The sequence below is a fragment of the Passer montanus genome, unplaced genomic scaffold, assembly GCF_014805655.1.
Source record: "Passer montanus isolate IOZ18808 unplaced genomic scaffold, ASM1480565v1 scaffold15, whole genome shotgun sequence".
NCBI lineage: Eukaryota > Metazoa > Chordata > Aves > Passeriformes > Passeridae > Passer > Passer montanus.
Genome location: NW_024362051.1, coordinates 11,164,744 through 11,184,647, shown reverse-complemented (window position 1 = coordinate 11,184,647; position 19,904 = coordinate 11,164,744). Strand labels below are relative to the sequence as shown.

The 19,904-nt window shown below is 40.8% G+C and overlaps 1 protein-coding gene across 8 annotated transcripts in view; it reads left to right on the top strand.

Moving 5' to 3' along the window:
- The window catches only part of EBF1 (EBF transcription factor 1), a 267,407-nt gene that overhangs the window by 92,332 nt on the left and 155,171 nt on the right, over nucleotides 1-19,904 (top strand). The gene's annotated exons all lie outside the window — the stretch shown is intronic.

The window sequence follows — 19,904 nt, the reverse complement described above, 5'->3', positions numbered from 1 at the left end:
GGCCGACACAGTAAAACAAGATAACGTTAAAATGTCAGAACGAGAGGGGGCATGAATGATGCATTACTCACTGCTAGAACTTGCACTTGTCATGCCTTTCCACCAAAGTGATGTTAACTACCTTTTGAGAGCCTTATCTGACTGGTATTACTCAGAAATAGGATCATTAGTTCACTGCTCTGATTAGAAGGTTGCTATGGTTGATTAACTCTTCTGGAACTGGGATCACGGTGGGAACATAACATGAATCACACTGGATTATGCATCTAGAACTAATTTTATAATTATTTTTTTGCATTTTTTATAGTTGTTTACATATGTATTTCCTTAATTCACTAGTGGGCTGACAGGAATGAGAGCAGAGGGGAAAAATGGAGCACATTTTAATGGAAACATTCAAGGTAGATTTCGGTTGAGCTGTTTCTCCTTCAGCACAGTGTGCTAACAGTGACCTATTATGCAAATTGGAATAAAATCAGGAAAAACTGCAATTTGATGTGGTTTCTAGAGTTGCACAGTTAAAGCCTCAGCAGAGAGTGACAGCCACAATCAGATCCTCGTGTCAGATGCAGAGAATGCGTTTGCTGCAGAAAAGCCAGCCAGGGTGAGCATAGGGGAATATCTGTAAGAGGAATGTCACAGGGACCATCTGAGGGTTGAGGTTGCTCTTCCTAAGTGCTTCTGAGGTGCTGCCTTGTGAATGATTTCCAAAATTTGCAAAATGAGCAGAAGTTTATGTACTTAAAAAATAAATAATTATAAAAGCATTTTGCCACAGCGTTATTTTCATAACCAATGTAGGAGTTTATTTCTGAATGTTCTTTTTGCTCCTTCACTGTAGGGATTCCTTGGCCATTATGACTCCTCATACCATAATGGACAACTAACATTAGTGTTATGGTAAAAAAAAAATATCCTTGTGATGTGGACATTAGCAAAGGTGCATTAGTAAGAATAATGCCTCCTAGCCCAGCAAGTACCTGGTCACAAGACAGCTCTTTATAATTTCAGTCCTTCCTTCTGTATGCAAAGAGTTCTCTGCATCAGCCTATCTCGAGCAGGCAATTTCAGGCTGAGTTCAGGCTGTACACCTGAGCACCTGACTGAAATACCAAATCCTCTGCTGGCTTTATGCAAAATGGCTCGGATCCAGTCGTCTCTGTAGTCAAGGAGAGCTGGATCAGCTCCTAAAGGAAGAAGGGCCAAGCAGGATACAATTTAATCGAGTGAGTAGCATGACTGATTCCTACAGTTACATATCTGAGTAAAACAAGGAGGCTTTGGACAGCAATTAGCTGGAAAATGTGGTTTGAAAAATACAATCACACTGTTGACAGTGACTTTGGAGGGTAGATTTTGGTTCCTGAGGAAGAGATTTTGCTTTAATGATAAGAAATAAAGATTCCTTTGTAGCAGAAACATGTTTTAATGAAGTTCAGATATCTCGAGGCAGAATTTAGTTGCCTTCTGCCATAGACTGTGTGTGGGCACATAAGGGGTTAGTCCAAATTTTATATCCCTTACTCAGTTCATCCTCAGACAGTGATGAAAGAATTACTCAGACTTTGGTCGTGACTTCATGGGGACTGTTTACCAGAGCACAGGGCTCAGAAATGGATCACTGTTGCCAGTTAACTTTTTCACAGATAAGTACCCACAACTATCCTTTTCTTGCTGGGTTTAAAATACAGCCTTGGCCTGGATTGTGAGTTGCTGGTTCTTTTTTGGCTGCATCAAAATCAATCACAGTGTAAATCAATGTTGTATGTCTGCAAAGGAGCTGCTGTTCTGCAGGGTTTGTCTCACTAACACAAGCTCGAGAAATGGAAAAGCAGATGAAACTTCTACCTGTTGCTAAGTAGAAAGCCACAATTAAGGGGTGGTGCAGCTCATATTTTTAAGTGTTGTACAGAGAGTAGAGATGGAGGATGGTCCTGGCTTATAACCTTGGCACTTCTACTTTGAAGACACTATTAAGAGCTTTTTCACTCCATTTGAGCTGGAGTATCTACACCAGCTTGCATGGAACTGAGCCAATATAATCCAGTTTGAAAGTATATTTTGTCCTTATTATTTTTTTTTTCCCCTATAAATACAATAGGTTCTATTTGGCTTTAAAAATATCCAGTCTGCCTTTTGGAAATTGTGAAGTTGGCATGATCTGAAAAGACCTCTATTATTATTAAAATTAAATGAATTTCTGAATGACAGTCTCACATTTTAGATGTGTTTTAAATAAGTGTTGAGAAAAGGCTCTAAGGGCAGAGCTGATCTGTTAGGCTGACAAGACAGACCTGAAACTTTTTCTCATCATGACAGGAGGTTTTTCAGGGACCAGAAGACCTCTCTACCCTTGCAAAACAATTATTGCACCTGAATTACCACACTGCTCTGCAGCCCCTCTCTCCCAGCTGCCTCTTGCTGCACTTTCTGCATTGCCCAAGAATTCTCATGTCTTGAGTCATATGGAAAATGAAAGAGAACAAAAAAAAAGTAGCACCAGTTTTTGCCTACCTTTTTTTGCTGTGAGCCAAGGCTTTTGCAGCACCATTAGGATGTAGATTATCATATTTAAAACCTGTGATGACACCATTGTACCCATCTGAATGATTAATCTGCTCATTAAAAGAGTGCCGATGGGCTAGTCTAATTGGAACATGGATCTTCTTAAAGGACGTTGCAGGGTCGGGAATAGGAAATATTACTCATAACATAAAGTAGGGATTAATTATGCTACTAAATACTACTGTGTGAAATTTACATATGGGTCTGGTCATTGGTGAGGGGTTAGGAAAAGTGTAAGCATCCCATTTTTATAGCCTTAAAAATGTAGGTGGTGCGCTCGTGGCAAATCTTAACCCCTTGTTGTTTCAGAGGCAAGATGTGCTGGGATGCCATGGGAGAGGCAGGAACACAGCTTCAGGTGAATTAATCACCACTGCTTGAACTGAAACCCTGCCCAATGTGCAGGATGCAGCAGCACCTGATGCAGCTGCAGTCAGATGGTTTCTAACTGTGGCTTCCAGTGAAATGCAGCCCTTCCCCTGCTCTCTCCGAGGGCAAGGAGCACGGTGGTCTCCACATGGAGCCCCTCTGGAACTGCATGGGCCATGGCAGTGCTCTGGCTCCAGTCTCAGCTTGGAAATGGGACTAATCATTTAATTACAGGAAACAGGCAGTGTTGCTCTGGTCTCTGATGGTAAATTTTGCCTCTTTTCGAGTAGTATTTGGCAACAGTTAGGCAGAATTGCTCAGTTGTGTGATGGCTTTTCCTGAGTGTTTCTGCCTATACATGGCTGCTGTTGGGAGGCTGCTTTAGCTGCACTGGAAAAGCCAACTGTGGAGCTCTGCTATTCCTGACCTATCCTAGGCCAATGTATCACCCTGTTCGGGGTCAGCAATCTCTCACAGCCTTCATGCTCTTTCTGAATTAGCAGATGTCTTTATCCTAGAGTTGCACTGCCAAGGTGATTTTAATACCAGTCTCAGAGATTTAGGAATCAGAGTTTGGACAGGGTGCAAATCAGGAAAAGAAAAAGAGTATCATGGATGAACCCTCTGTTATTTCATGTCTACCTGAAATATTTTAATGGATTATATCCCCTCTGAAGTAATGATGTGTTGCTTTCTTGATATTTTACAGGAGAGATTAAAAACAATTCTCCAAAGAAGTCTGGGAGAATTTAAGCTGGGGAATCTTTTCTACATCCCATATCTCCTAAATCACCATGCAGTTCCCTACCCATTAGATTTCCTGCTCTGGATATTAATCAACACTGCAGCCAGTCCTTTAGAAATTTTTTCCAAGTTGTTATTTCTTAAATCTCACAGGATCATTCTGTGAGAATGGTCATGAATATCTAATAAAGACTTCATATGCATCTGATAAAAGGGAGGCAAACCAATATGGTTTGTTTCCTTAGTGAAAAGGCCCTTGAATTGGAATTAAGAAACTAATTCCTCTGAACTTAGATCCAAGCCACGTCATAATATCCAAAATATTGACAGAATTTTTGTATTTCCCATTAATGAAAACATGATAAAATTTTTTTTTTTTTTGCCCTTGCCAATTTTAACCATGATACTCAATGTCCTTCAAGAGTTAAGGATCTAGAAAACCTCTGTTGAGGGAAAATTTCAATGAAATTCCAAGGGTCTACTGAGTGTGTTGGGTGGAAGATCTGGATGTATGTAGTTAAATGTACAAGCACCTCTGTGTAATTCATCATCTCATTATCTGGATAAACAACCAATCTATATAAGACCGTGTTCTCAAGGATGAAACTCAGGATGACTTTCCCAGTTTTCCAGCTGGAGGGAATGAAACCTGGCAGGGCAGGGCTCAAATCCCTTGTCCGAGGTTACAGATGAGCCTGTGGCAGAGCTGTGGAAAGTGACTCTGGCTATCAAGGATCTGTGCATATTTGGTGAGCTGCCTTCCCTCTCTAGAGCCACATGAGCATTTAAGTGTTTTGTTGGATAGGGGCCTAGATGCTTTTAGGGTTTGTTTTGAAAGCTGTTGTTTATTTTAAAGCACTTTTCCCAGCCAATTTACAGGTCTCTTCTTGAGGTCTGCTATGGCGAGTCCCACCTTATGGAAAGGGCTTCTGTATATTATGAGATGCTGGAGGACCTTTGGGATCCACTTTCTGATAAAAGCTCTTGAGGATGGAGCAGAGGAATGGACCACTTGTCAATCAGCACAGGCAGCCTATCCCCTAAAATGCTCCTTGCCTGTACCCAGATCCTCCAGGGGCTGGTTCTGCCTGAAGATACGGATCCTGGAGCAGGGATCCAGCCAGCTCACCAGATGGCCAGGAGTCACTGAGCATGTTTGTGGTGCACAGCCTCCAAAGTCTCTGGCAGCCTGCCACTGGATATATATATATATATATATATATATAGCAATTTACTTAGGGAATGGAGACGGGGGAATACCAAACTGCTTATTGGCCATCAGAGTGGGAGCTGTTAAAAAGTATTGGATCCATAATTGCATTTGGCCTCCCCAGTGACCAAGGCTGAAATCCCTGTGGAAGCTTTTTTCAGTGTTTTTTTTTTTTCTTCAATAGAAGAGCCATTAGAAGAAAAATATGATAGTTTTTCTTTAAAAATAGGGTCTGCTGGGATGCTGTAAGTGATCGTTGGCAGAACAATCTTTGTATGCCAGGATTCTTCTGTAAGTAATGAGATCACTTGGATCAGCATGAGAAAATGGGATAATCCACTTCTATAGAAAGTGAAAGCTCTCATACAAAGCATGAGTGAGCTTGTGAAGCATGTCACTGTATGTTTAGCCTCTGTGTCTATAATAACCTTGTACTTGCTTCCTAATAGTTGTAAAGAATACAGTAATGCTAAAAACAAGTGTTGCTGACACATTTGTCAGTGTTTCAGTGAACCCTGATGCTATATGTCATTGATTTGTGGCTACAGACAAAGAAACTTTTTTATTTTTTTTTCCCTTTCTGCCTGCCTTCCTTTCTGATTTTCTACATTATTATATTTTTAAAATTTTAATAATGACTGTGTGAGATAGAGGCTGCATTTATTGATGGGCTATGTTGTTGACAACGTTGTTTACTTATTTGGAATGACGCCGCCCCTCAAGCTGCTACAAGCTTATCAAATCACTTTAACTAACTCCCATGTTACCATCAACACTGGTCCAAATCTGTCACAACTGGCAGCCTTCAGAGTTTGTTTGAAAAGATGGTTAACAGGTTTGAGCATTGTCAGAGTTGCAAGGCATGAGCAAATAAGGTCATTGCTCAGAGTGTGTTGTTAGGTTGATCACTTAGGGCACGGATTAAATTCTTGGAATGTTTTACTATTAATTATACTCCCATGTGCTTTTGGATTTTCAGGAAAATGGGCTTCACAACTTTTTGAATGGAAAGATGTGTATGTGGATAACAGAAATAGCTAACACATTTTCTAGTATAAATGAAAATCTCCACTTTTTAAGCACCACGAAGGCAAAAGTTTTGCTGCAGAAAAGGGATAAAGCTAGGGATAGAATAAGTTAGGCTAGGGTTAAATAAAAAATAGTGTATCCTTGTCAAGGACCCAATTTAAAGCAAAAAGTTTAACCCTCATACTACACTGAACCCAGACAAAATAGCTTCCATGGCCTTTGTGTGACGTGGAAGGTGAACATAGAGCATCTTCTGTGATATTGCCCTCTTTGGCTCACAAAGTGTATTAAGTTACGTGAATGGGGAAAGTTTTGAAACAGGCCTTAGAGTTTGACATAATATCTCTCAGTTGGAACCGGTGCTTATTACAGTGAATACCTTTTTTTTTTCACTCCTTTTTTTTTTTTTTTTCATGTCCATAAAAGCGATTGGGTGACTGTTAGGGAAGCCGTGATATTGGCAGTCTGTGCCTTGACCTGGGATCTGATACTCTTCCCAGGGGTTCTAGCTTAGGAATGCTTACAGCAGCAATGCTGCTAATCACAAACGAGGAGGCAAAACACCACTGCCTTTTGTCTCGATGTTAATCAAAAAGTAGTCTGGAGGGCTGCGTGGACTGCCTTGTCCCAGAATGGCGGGGAAGTCATCTGCCGTGGCATTAAAAATGTTGGCAACATGAAGGTGATCTGAACTCTGTGTGATGTAGCCATCATCCCGTAGCTGATCTCTGAATTTAAAGGTGTGGCAAAGCAATCGGCGCCACAAATTAGAGTCATCCGATTTGCATAGATTAACGAGGGAAGGTCGTAGCCTGGTGACAGGTCAGGGGTGCCCCCAGGGATTTGAAGAAAAACTTTGATTCTTCCTTTTTTTCCTTTCCATGAAGTAATCGTGCTGTTCTATTGTAAAAGGAGCTCTGTTACTTATAAAGGAAAGCTTGTCATTTAAATTCATCCAAGTTAGGACACCACTGAGCACTGTCAGATGTCAATCACAATACAGCAGGGAAATGTTTTTCAACAGATTTTTACCTTCATTTTTCCATAACACAGAGCGGTGGCATAAAGGGGGTCTCTGAATGTACTTCTTAAGGTTAGATTTTATTTCTTTTCATCTGCAAAGGACTGTTTTTGAAGGTATGTAGTAAAGAATCATGGTCATTTCTGTGACAGGGAGGGAGGAGAGTGAGGTGAATGTTGTTTATAATATCTTTTCCATTTGGGAGATGTTAGTGGAAGGTTTTTGTCTGTGCTGAAGCCGACATTCTTTCTCACTGGAATTGTTGATTGTGTCTTCTCGGCAGAAGTTGCTTTGAAATATTTTGGCTGGAGACTTGGGATCTGTTCTTTTCACCAAACCTCTTTCACCTCTGTGCTGCTGTCCTACATTTTTGTCCAAGCCTTGTGGAGATTGAATGTTCGCCCTACCTGACATCTGCTCAGGAATGAGATTTTGTACTCTGGCCAGTTCTGGCAGAAGCATCAATTTGATGCCCTTGTCATCGGTTTCAGAGGGAAGCTGGGGACTTTTAGCACTGAGCTGCAGCTCCCTGCCAAGGCTAACTGGTGGTGTGTGGGTCTGGTGGATTTGGGAGCAGGGGATTTAAGGGATGAGAACAGAGTGATCGCTTCTTTTCGCACTCTTCACTTTTGCATATCCTCAGTAAGTTTATTTCTATCTGGCTTTTCCACATATCTGTAATCACACAAAATCACAACAATACTTACAGAGGGAAATTTCTCTTTGGGCTGCCACATGCTCTAAAAATTGTTATCATGGTTTGCCAAGCCTGCTGTTCCTTAAGATCCTGGTTTGTCTGATGGCCACTGTGTAGGTCAGGGCTTTTTCTCTTGGAAGTGACATAAGACCACGCTGGCATCTGCCCCCAGGAATGAGAGAGGAGGACTGTGTCCATACGGCTCCCAGTCATGTTAAGCAAAGAACAGATGCTGGACTTGTGAGCAGCTTGGTGGCTGAAGACCAACTCCAGGGGAGCTCCTGGCAGCTCCTGGGGCTGGCGGTGCCAGTGGGCGTCACTGCTGTCAGTCAATGGCCCTTTCTTCAGGGCTCCACCATTCACTGGTGGCACTTTCTGCTCCAGGAGTCCCTAAGAGAAGCCCTTTCCTGGTAAGGAGTAAACAGAGATACACATAAACCTAACCCGTTGTTTAAAGTTTTGTTACAACTGTGTGTTTTTTTTTTTTTTTTTTAACCCAGCTGATTCCTTCCTGATCCCCAGATCCTCCCCGGCTACTTTTTTTTTTTGGCCTTGAGTAAACCTGTATGTTTATTTAGATATGAGAGGATTTTAGGTTTGCAAGGCTTGGAATCAACTGTGCATTGATCTAAACATTTACTGAGTAGCAGGCAGTTGGACACAGAATACCCTGAGAAAATGATGTTTAATCATGTGGAAAATTTTGCCATTTGCATCAGCACAATGATACATAGATAAGTGTGCTTTCAGTTCCTCAAACAAACTCAATGCTGTAACTAAATGCTTTATGAAGTTGAACATCATATTGTACACAACTCCACTGCAAAGCCATTACAAAAAAAACACTGTGAAAATCCCCTATTATGCAAAAAGGTGCATGCAGTATTTCCTGAGTAAAGTGAGATACAGTAAGAGGTACAACTTTATGGCTCTTTTTTTTTTTCTCCATTAGCTTTTTGTTTACAGAAATTAGGTGAGGTACCCAAACATAAATCTGCTTGGAAATGAAACTGCACTTGGAATCAATATATGTAAGCAGGGATTTTAAGTTTAAACAGGTGAGTGGTCTCCTTGGCTCAAGAGGTGTGTCTTAATAATTATGTGTCCAACATTACAATTCAAGCCCAGTTATCCAGACCAGTGCAATCCAAGCTCTTTTGCAATTTTTTGTGGTGGGCTGACAGCTTTTAATGTTTGGTTTTTTTTTTTTCAGTGACCAACTTCTAAAAGAAAAGTTTATGAAAATATGAAGAATCAGATTTGCATGGTGTAATGGTAGCTTGGGAACACTGGGAAGAGATTTGTTTTTCCAGAGTATTTTGTAGGGACAAATTCTGCTCCATGGAGAAAAAAAAAAACCCTGCTTTGACATTGTCAGAGAAAAGCGCCGTCTCTATTAAAATAATAGTATTGAATCAGTGTTAGGAAGAGTAGCATTGAGTCATAAAAACTAATTATCACTGTTCAAAACATTCTCAAATACACTTAAGTGGAGGTTTGTTGCATAAACATACAATTAAAGAAGGAATTTGTGATGGATGCAGGGATCCGCGGCGCACAGACTCCGTGTTTACTGGTGCAGCTAACAGATGGGTAGGCCAACTGATTCACAGATGTGCAGCTTATAAATATAAACTAACGTCTTACTACTGATGTATATCTGCAAGTGGCAACAAATTACTTTCTCTTTAGCTCTTGGCTGTATAGTGGGGTAGATTTTAATAATAAAGTAACTGTCATTACATCCAGTGACAAATTATCAATAAAAATACACTGCACTTGCTCAGACTTGGGGTTCACTGCTGCAAAGTGCTGGCAGGATTAGTTTTCAACGTTTTTAGGGTTTTTGTTTGTTTGATTTTTTTTTCCCCAGGAAATGTACAAATCTTGGGTTTTGAAGCACATGTCGGATGTTTAAACTCATAGTCCTTACTAGGATTGCTTGAAATCTACATATTTTTTTGTCTTCAGGTTCCTTTGAGGGCATGAGGGCAGAGAACCAGGAAGGGAAAGTGGAATCTTTTTGTGTTCCAAAATATAATTTTTCTCTTAGTTAATAATCCCCAATTCATCTCCAAACGAATGTACTGATGAAAATAGAGAGTTAAGAAAAAGGGGGAGCTGCATTCCATTGTTATATTTGCTCTTTAAATAATTTAGTTGCAAAAAAATCTGAAGGCTGTTTTAGCAGTAATTAATTATTCATTAATGACATGCTAATTGCATGGTACCTTTGAATATTTAACAAAATGCAAAAAAAAAATAAAAAACAAGCACTGTAGTTATGTTTTTAATGTAGGAAGAGAATTTTTTACTATATTACCTCTTTTGTGGAAAAAAATAGACCTCTTTTTCGATGGACTAGGGAAAGTCATAGTAGTGGCCTACTTTCTATTCACTATCTTCAGTCACTCTTTGTACAGTGGAATATAATGTCCTTATCTAGACTTAACAATTGACAGGGTGGCAATCCCTTGACTTTTGTCCAAATGATTTCTCAACAAAAATGGGTTAATTATCGCTCTCCGTAGCTTTTTGAATAACAAAAGGCCACGGTTCCTTTTCTTCTTTTCTTTCCTATTTACTGTATGGAAGCCTTTGAAATGCGATAGTTTAATCGGTGACACCTTCTAACCGGGGATTTCTGAGTGCTGGAGCTCTCTGCAATGAGCTCATATTGCTGTGTGTGAACATTACCATGATTAGGAGATATGACCTTTATTATGCCAAAGCCACCCTGGACTTTAAGGATGAAAATAAAACCTCTCCAAACCACTCCATGCACTGAAGTAGGTTTGGATTGTTTCACCTCATAAAAGCCAAGCAGTGTGCTAACAATGCCCTTTTAATACACAGACTCACTGAGCTACACTCTCTTGACCAGCTTGTTAAAAATATTAATTGTTAGCTGCTACACCTTGCAACAGTTCTCTACTGAGTGTCTTTAGATTAGGACTTTTCAGGCCTTTCTGTCAGTTTGAGAACTAGCTTAGAGATTTTTGTGATTATGCAATAGACTTTAATAACCTGGCTGGATATTTCCCTTCGAGTGTTTTGTTTTGTTTTGTTTTGTTGTGGGTTCAAGGGTGTAAAATGTAAGGCAAATAATCAACAGAATTTAGAGTCACTGTCCTTGATATTGCTCTACTCTGTAATTCCTCAGCGGGAAGATAAGTGACACAGCCACTATTCTAATTTGCATCCTATAGCCTAGATTTTGTTCTCCTTTCTAATTAGTTGGTAACTCCCATTAACGTTAATAGTACTTACAAATATGCATCAGTGAGAGAATAGATCCCAGTAAATCTGAGCATTATTAGGGCAATACAAAATTAGTATGTAGTATACTTCAAGCTCATGCTGAATTTTATAGCTTGGCTGGCTATAAAGGGGTAGAAATGCATTCAGTGACAAGATGAGGGAAAAGCAGGAGTACTTAACTAGAAGAAATAGGAATGATCATGCATCCCACATGTGATTGTCTTTCCAAGTACTCCTTCAATTGAAGCAATGTAATTGTTTCAGAACTGGCTCGGGTCTCTCTTCCTCTTTGTTCTGCTGCTTAGAGAATTCTTCTGGCATTCTTCAGTAGCAAAACTTGTAACTGCAGACAAGGCTGGGCTGAGACTGTGTAAATCTGACTCTGAACTTGCTTTTTTGTACTCCTGCTACGGAGAAGAAGAGGAGGCCAGGCAGACTCTTCTCAGATGTTCTTTTTGCATTTGTGAGATTGAATCCAATGGCTGAGAAGTAATATAATTACTTGGGTATTCATTATTCAGTCCTCTGGGTGAAGAATTTGCCCTGTGCATGCCTGAAAGCACGTGGATTAAAAAGTCAGGAGATATATGGCAAAGAGATGGGGAGGAAGGTCTGGCTGTGTTTAGGAACTTTGACAGGTACTGTGGGTACCACCTGCAGCATCTGCTCTGCAGCTGGGGTGATGCGATTCAGTGAAACATTAACTTGAGATCCAAGATGTTTTTGTACAGCTCCTGCTGCCTGGTGTGAAGGCCTGGTCTCTTATTTTAGTTCTCAGTAGAGGCATCAGACCCCAAAACGCTGCTCATAACATAGAAGCAAGATACAGGGTTTTAATTTGAAAATAACTGAAAATTTACCTCTCTCTGGAGATCTTAATGCAAAAGTGTCAGGAGGAAGGATCCTTCACTTGCCTCAGATCTGCCTGCTGCAAGACATGAGCTATTCATGGAGTAACAAGTGCAAGTACAATCAGGCCTGGGATGGAATGTAGATCCAGTCAAGGGACATCTGTGTTTTGGGGATGAGTTTCCTTTCTTTATTTTTTAATTAGCGATACCTAATTTTGACTGCAGAAAACCAGCTCCTATGTCATATTTCTTCACCCTGTGGTTAGTGGTCAAAATGTTAGCATAATGCATATAAAACATGTTGGAAATTTATGCAGATAGATTAGGGTCATGGTAGAGAGAGCATGGATGCATTATCCCAGACAAAGTGTTCCCAGTCTGCCCTATTGTTATTATTTATTATTTGACATCACCAAAGATACATTTTTTATGCTGTTTGGGCACTTCACAATGCAGATAAAGATATAATCCCTGCTTGAGATGGAGGAGAACAAATTAATTTCAGACATGACAAAGTGAGGTGGAAGGGTGCACGAGGGGGAGAGGAATAAGTGTTAGAGGTAGTCTGAAGCCTGCACAGGGCATGAACAGTGGGGTTTTTAACACAGAATATTGTACAGGGCAGAACTGGGGGTAGTGTGGAGGCAGCAGTGTCCTTTAGGGCCAGGGTAGGATGGTCCATGTTGCTGCTGTGCTGTGGGTGGGCTAATGGCACGTGCTGGTCAGTGCCACTGTGTGATGCACCACAAAGACTCCCACAGCCAAACCTGGGCTCATGGGGGGCACAATTCCCTCAGCCCCTGCACTCTCCCCCACACTGGGTCAGGCCTCGTGCTAGTGGAGTTATTTTGGACACAAATGGGGGTGGTGCCCCTCTTTTCCAGGAATGGCTCTGAGCCCCTCACGGGGGTGAATCACCCTCGTGTTGCTGTGCCATCCCTGCTCTGCCTCTCCCACCCACTTCTGGTTTCTGAGTGAGTGATTCCCGTGTGTAATTTACAATGACGTGCTGCTGTGGAGCTCTCTGATCCTCCAACAGCACATTTCCACCATCAGCTTGAGGCCAAGGAGGGTTTAGGTTGCGTAGGGGCAAAGAAAAAGGGAACTTGGTCAACTTTACCTTGTAAGGACACTTGTTGCAAATGTGACTTTTAATACCAAAAGGCAATTAAATGTCAGGCTTGGGCTCCTGACTGCAATTAGCGTTTGGATTATAAATTCATATTTGAGAGACTTTTTGGCATTAAATATACTAAATTAAGTGAGGGGAAGGGTAGAAAATGAGGGGGGAAAAGGTCCTGCTGCAACACAGTCACACATGACATTTCCTCATGTCGATAACCATCAAGGGCTTTGCTTCTCCATCCATAAAGGCAAGAATGCCACCTGTCAATCAAAGAGAGAGTCACAACAAAAGATCAAGAAAGAATGAAACAAAAAAAGTCTTCTTCCTTTGGAACAGCATTGGCTGCCTTTTTTTTGCATCTGATAATATTTATAATGTGAGCACAAGGTATTTATAGGTGGTAGTTTATATTACAATGCTTCATTTCCTTTTAAAATTGTGTTCACCCAGAAGGAAAAATTATACAAATAAGGCATTTCAAGCTACTAAAGCATGACCTGTAATTGTAAGAACTATTTTAAGATGCTAGGTTCTTACTTTTGGTGCCCTTTGTCAAAGAGAATACCTTTAGTCTTCACTGAATATTCAGTTTAAAATAAAATCTACTTTTTGTTAAAACATAACGAAGATGTTTGGTTGCAGTGTTACCAATCCTTATCTACAAAAGAGCTTCTATTCCATATAGTTCAGAAAATAATATTGGAAATTGTCATTTAATATTAGAAGAGTTCTCCTGCAATCTTTCCCTAGTTTTTAAAACCACCTTATTATGGACTGTTTGTACAGTACATTTGGAACCTGAGGTGTGGGGATTAGTAACACAGCTGCATTAAGTAGATAATCAATAGAAGCTATTAATACATTTTTTTCTTTGTCTTACATATGGTAAGGTTAATATAAGTGGCAATTGTGCAACCTGGTTACAATATAGGTGCAATACAGATCTTGAAGTTTGAAAAAATAAAGAATAAAACATATACTGAATGCATAATAACATATGTTTCATATTTGAAATCTTTTCCCATCTAGAATATTTTGAATTTTTTGCGTTGCTGTCCTTTAGTAGCCAGATGAAATCCTATATTCCTGGCCTGTGGACTGGCTTTTCCAACATGGAAACAAATGCAAGAAAGGGATGAACAGCACCTTGTCTCATAAGCTTCAGCTTTGCAAGTCAGCCCAGTGCTGATAATGGCAAAATAATGTCCAATGATGTAACTTTAACAGTTCAGTAAAAATCTCCTGGTACTTTGTGAATGCAAATGGCATCCTGTCGTTTGCAAGCTGAGAACACATGGCAGGAAGCTGAGAGAAAATAAATCGTGAAAGTGAAGAACAGGAAATCAAGACATGAAGCAATCAAATGGGAACCAGCCATGTGCTGGTGTGGCCTGGGACTGGACTGTGACATTGCCTGCATGGGTGGGTGTGGGCAGCAAGAAAAACTCACTGAGCATGCCTGGCACCACAGTCTTTTGAAAGCTGTGTGCTTTTGAGCTCTGATACTGTAGGGGGTCATAAAGAGTTTCAACAGGAATTGGGGAATTATTGGTTCCACAGGTCCCCGGGAAGCTGAACTCAGCTGTAAGGGTTCAGTAGTGCTGACTGAAAACCAAGAATTCCAGACTGCAAAAAATGTGACGCTTTCCCATTTAATTTTCTAGTGTTTGCGAAAGATCAAGGATTTGAGTCCAGGCTTTAAATATTTTGGACCAGAGTCCTCGATTCAGTAGCTCTCTTAGAGTCCTCTTTTTTGCTTTGAAGTTCTACTTTCTGTTGAAGGTGCACAAAAATGTTGTAGAAATATTTATAAGAAGGGACACTGCAGAGAAACTTTCATTTGTCAGTGTAAAATGTGCTGCTGAAAACCTATCACTGATCACTTGAGACTCTGTCCCTGACCTGCATTTTGAGTATCTGGAGCGTGTTGAATGAGTGCTGGCAGTCACCTGACTTCAGCAGGACTGTGGCTCAACCGTGAGGCAATTCTGTGCCTTGCCTGGGTTTCTGTGTCCATAGCACAGGTATTTTCTAGGTGTATGTCAGAATAAAACCTCAACACTCATTGATTTCCTATGGGCAAGGGGAGGAGTGACAGCAGAATGCTTCTACAGGTCTTTAATCTTGACGACTGAGGGACAAGGAGTGTGGGCTACATCTTGCCACAGCTGGGATGTGGGCAGTGTCCATCCTGAGAGCAAGGCTGCAGGATGTGTCAGCTCTGCAGTGCTGCACATCCACTGTGCTGCAGTCAGATAAGGATAAACATATTGCAGCCTTTCTCTGAGAACTTCTCTGTGCAGCTCCACTGCTGCCTAAGAGTTCATTTATTGATTCTACTATCCTTGTGAAACTGCTGCTTTATGGTTGCATTTTATTTTTTAAATTGTAAAAGAAGCCTAAAAATTCAATTATTATCACCAGAAAATAAATACATGCCTACGAGTCTGTGGCTTATCTGGTACTTTACTTTATCTATTTTTCCCTTGAATGTCACTGAAAATTTTTGTCACTTTTCTCTTATCTCCCTGTAATTTGCCAATATTTCTTGTCTAATCTTGCTGTCTGGAAAACACAGAGCTGTAGGTGCATCCCCACCAGCGCCATTTGATCATCACAAGCCACCTTCGTACATCTGGCTCCAACTCACTGATCATTTTGCAGCCATGTCACATGTTTAATTTGCTGTCCACTGGCTGTACAGTGATCTTATGGCATCTCAGAAGTTCTCTGGAAATCATCACATTGACAGTCATTCTGGGTAGGGATGTCTGGGTGCACACATGCATCAACTGCCTTTCAGAAATGTCATTATACCTCACATCTGGGATGTATTTACTGGCTGCTATCGAGTGCTGCCACAGAAAGCCTCTAGTTACTGGTATCCTGATCTGTGATCTCTTTGTGGTATTTACTTTTCCATGTCCACCTCAGTATTGTAATTTCGAAATGTTGCTAATACAAATCAGGTACTTTTCAGGAGGGTACAGGCATGGATTGGGACGGAATGAGTGCTGAGAATTTGTACTGAGCCTCTTCCCATGATTGTCATCATCCCTTGTGTTACAGCACATGATGTAAGGTTATATTTGAGACTGCTACTGGTCAAATATAAACTAGGGAAAGAATAGAACCAGAATTGGTGGTCTTTGATTTTTTGCCACAGAGGTGGATCCACTCATATGAGCACAGTGATATGCTGGAAGTCAGCTACAAATGACTAAACTTCTACCTTTGAAAATGTGGTTTGGACACCCCAGTGATGCTGCTTCTAGTGGTGCTTTCCTTCCTGTAGTGACTAAACAGAGCGTCATTTTTCTCAGAGAATCTCAATGTGCCTGTAATCACAAGGGAACAAAAACCCCCATAGGACATTTTCTGGGTCCACATCTCGTGTTTGCATTCAGGCTGAAATCCTGACTCCTCAATGACCCACGGTTACTCTGTGTGTGGGCGAGGAGTGAACCATGGTGAAGGCAGCTCTGTGCTGCACAGTGATGCTTTCCTCCTTTCTCAGCAAAGCAGAGGCAGGGCTGGAGGGAATTCAGCCCGAAACTCTCTTGAGTGTTTGTGGATGTCAACTATCCCTTTGCCTCCACCAGGTTTTGTGCTGTGTGACAGAGGGATCCCTCCTCTGGACTTTTCCTGAGAGGTTGAACATATGATTTTAGTATAATAAACAAGTTTACGTCACAGAATTTTAAAAACACTTTAGTGACTTGGAGATGTTCTTGAAACATATCTGTGAAGAGCATTGTTCTCGTTGCTTCTATCACAAGCATCCTGCAGTGGAGCAGCTCAGCACCTGTTATGAGGAAGAGCATGGTTTGGACTGAGCAGGCACCCAAGGGTTTGCCTGAAATGTTTTGTCTTGTCCTCTGTTGAAGAGTCTGAGTCTTTCCTCCTTGCAAAGGTTCTCTACCTTGAAGGCTGAGCTCATAATTAATTTTTATGGCGGGGAGGCCACATATATTTGTGGCGGTGGAGGAAAGCTGCTGATGGTCACTTGAGAGATTCTTCCTCACAGTCCTGGCTTGCCAGAATAACTTATTTTACAAAGTTTCTTTGGGCCTTAGCTTCTTATCCTAAAAAGGGATGAGTAGTTCTTTCTTACTTCTTCCAATCTATTAAAATAGGCAGGGCTTGTATGAAAAATTTTAATATTGTGAATGGAGCAGGTGGGTGCATCTTTCAGCTTTCCATAAAAATAAGTCAGAGTTCAGATACAAAGGTACTTGTTCCCCTGCGGATACCTTCAGTCTTTATCTGAAGATAAGATGAGATACCCTCTCCCACGTGGAAGATGGACACTGGGATAAACCACTTCTGTTGACAGGACAACACAGCTTCGTTCACTGATAGGAGACAACATTTTGTAAGCTGGTAGAAACCTTCTGGAGATGCAAACTGTCAGCTTCTACCCACAGCTCCTCCCCTAGCCCTTTGTGCTAGTTGGAATGAAGTTTTATGTCAATTTTTATATTTCTGGAGAAGTTGGGCTTTTGGATGAGAAGGTGCCTGTGATTTTAGACAAAATATAGATCCTCAAGTGGCTAATCTGCAGAAAGAAACTAATGCCTGCTTTAAAAAGCTACAATTTAGGCAACCCAACCTATTGACCTTCTAACTTTGGACTGCCAAGACTGCTTGCTCAGTACATCTGTTTTTCTATGGTTTTGCCTGTAATTATGTTGTCCTCTGCAGTTACGATAGTGGTTTATCCTGCTTCAGAAATGTTATGTTTTGAGGTTAACTTTCCCAGGGGGTATGTTTCTTTCTTTCTTTTTTCCCTTTCTTCTTTTTGTCAAAGCAAACAAAACACAAAATCCCACTCGGGATACAGGAGTCAGGAAGAAACCCATTAGAAAGAGTTAAAGTACCTTGTACTGTGGGGACGCGTCTGTCAATGGGAAGTACTGTATAATGGGGTTACTTGAAAATGGCAAATAGTCCTGCATCTTATTGAATGAAAAAGGACAAATGTCACAGAGCTTGATGGAAAAATAAAGATAAGGTTAGGGGTCATGTGACCCAGACGTGTCCCCTGCTGTCCACATGAAGGGCGGCTCTCCCTGCATCTTCCTGTGATTCCTGCTTTTTGCTCGGTGTGGACAAAATGATGATTTATGGCTCCTGCCGTGGGGATGGGTGGGTGAGTTTGCAGGCAATTTCTAATTCCCTGCTCCTGCCTGTAACGCAAAAATTCTTTTCATGTCTTATCCAGCCATCACAGCTTGTTTGTGGTGCCACTGTAACTATTATTTGTAAAAATCACTTTGGGAACTGTTTCTTTCTCATTAAAGGTCCAGCTCTGCCCCAGTGAAATTGATAGGAGTTTTGCCATTGACTTCAGGGAGGAAGGATGAGACTCTTTTATCTGCAGTACATTCTGATGTGTCCCTGCAGCGTTAGCAACTGCAAGGGGTGACAGCTGGGGGAAATGAGTGGCTTTGCACTGTAAAACACAATTCATATTACCAGAATGGAGCATCTCCTTGCAATCTCATGTCAGGGAATGCTGTGTTTTTTGAGCTCTGCAGAGGGCTGGACTGACAAATCCAAATGTCCCTGGCCATCTTTGTCATGGGCCAAAGGACAAGGTGAATTTGGTGTCTGTACATTGTTTGAGTTGGAGTTCTCCCTCCAGCCAGATGGAAACCACGCAAGATGGGCCAGGTGTTTAAAGCGGGATCTGACTAAGACCAAAGCTTTGAAAAGCAGCTCTAAATTTGAACTGTAAGTAAAGATTTCCAGTCTTAAGCCCACATATGCCATGTTGTATTTCACTTAGCAATTGAGCAGTGTCCAAATGCTATTTATTGAAAACACTGGATTTTTGCCACTGAAAAATATTTGTGGTGTTTTGGCATTCTGAATAACTTGTATTTTTTTTGGTTTTGCCTCAGCTGACTTTTAAAAAAATTACTGGAAAGAAACAGAGTTTTTAAAAATTAATTTGATGCAAACCAAAACAAATTATTGCCTCCATTCTTCAGAGAAGAAAAGGGAGATTTTTCCCATAGAGCTTATTTCTCTAGTTTTTTAGTTTCATATTACTCTAAATAAGGAAAACTTCAGAATCCCAGAACTTTAATAGTTAAAAAAAATATAATTACAATGTGAACTATATTTCCTCTCCTTAGTGTTCACATGTACCTAGTTCCTTATTTTTTTAGCATTCAAGGGCAGAAAAGAAACATTTTGACGTTCTTAATCATATGAGTGAAATTTTGGGGTTGAAGTGGGTTGTCAGGAAGTACTGTGGGCTGTATTGTGCTCTGAGTTAAGCTGAATGTCCATGTCTTTAACCTACTGCAAGGTGTCAGGAAAGGTGAACCCCATTTATGTCTGCTTAATGCTCTTTTAGTATGTTCAGATTTGTACTTCAGAATCAGTTTCTGACTGAACATAGTTCTGCAAATTGAATTTAAGAGTGGTATTAATTTTTTAAAAAATTTGCCAAGGAATCAAACAACTTGCGGATTGATCAGACCAGGTGCTACATTGATGCAAACATTGTTTCTTCAGCAAGGACTGTCTTGTCCCAAACATTTGGGATCCTTTGTGAATTTTTAGGCCCCACTCCTGCCAAATCTACAGACATGAATATATCTCTTCATTAGCTGTGCTTGCAGGATTAGTGGGTTTGGTGTGTATGTTTGGAGGAGCCATAGCTTACAAAACATCTCTAAGGCTTTTTTCCCTGTGCCAAAAAGGTTATTTCTATATGGCCAAATCCCCAGTGAGGAACAGAGCAGCACAGACTCATAAATGCTCCCAACTACTCCTGATTCAGATTTGAAGAGTGTCTTTCTTCCACCTTGTTCAGCTGGGACAACCCCTCCTTACAAAACACATCTTGCATCTTCATCTTGCATCTACGTCTTCAGCCTATCATGATTTCTTTGCTTTTTCAAAATCTTGGTATTCTTCATGTCACTACTCTACAGCTCCTTTGCAAACTGGAAATTGTTCATTCAAACTGTTTGATTAGGACTTGCAGAACAGGCTACAGGCAAGAGAATTTCGAG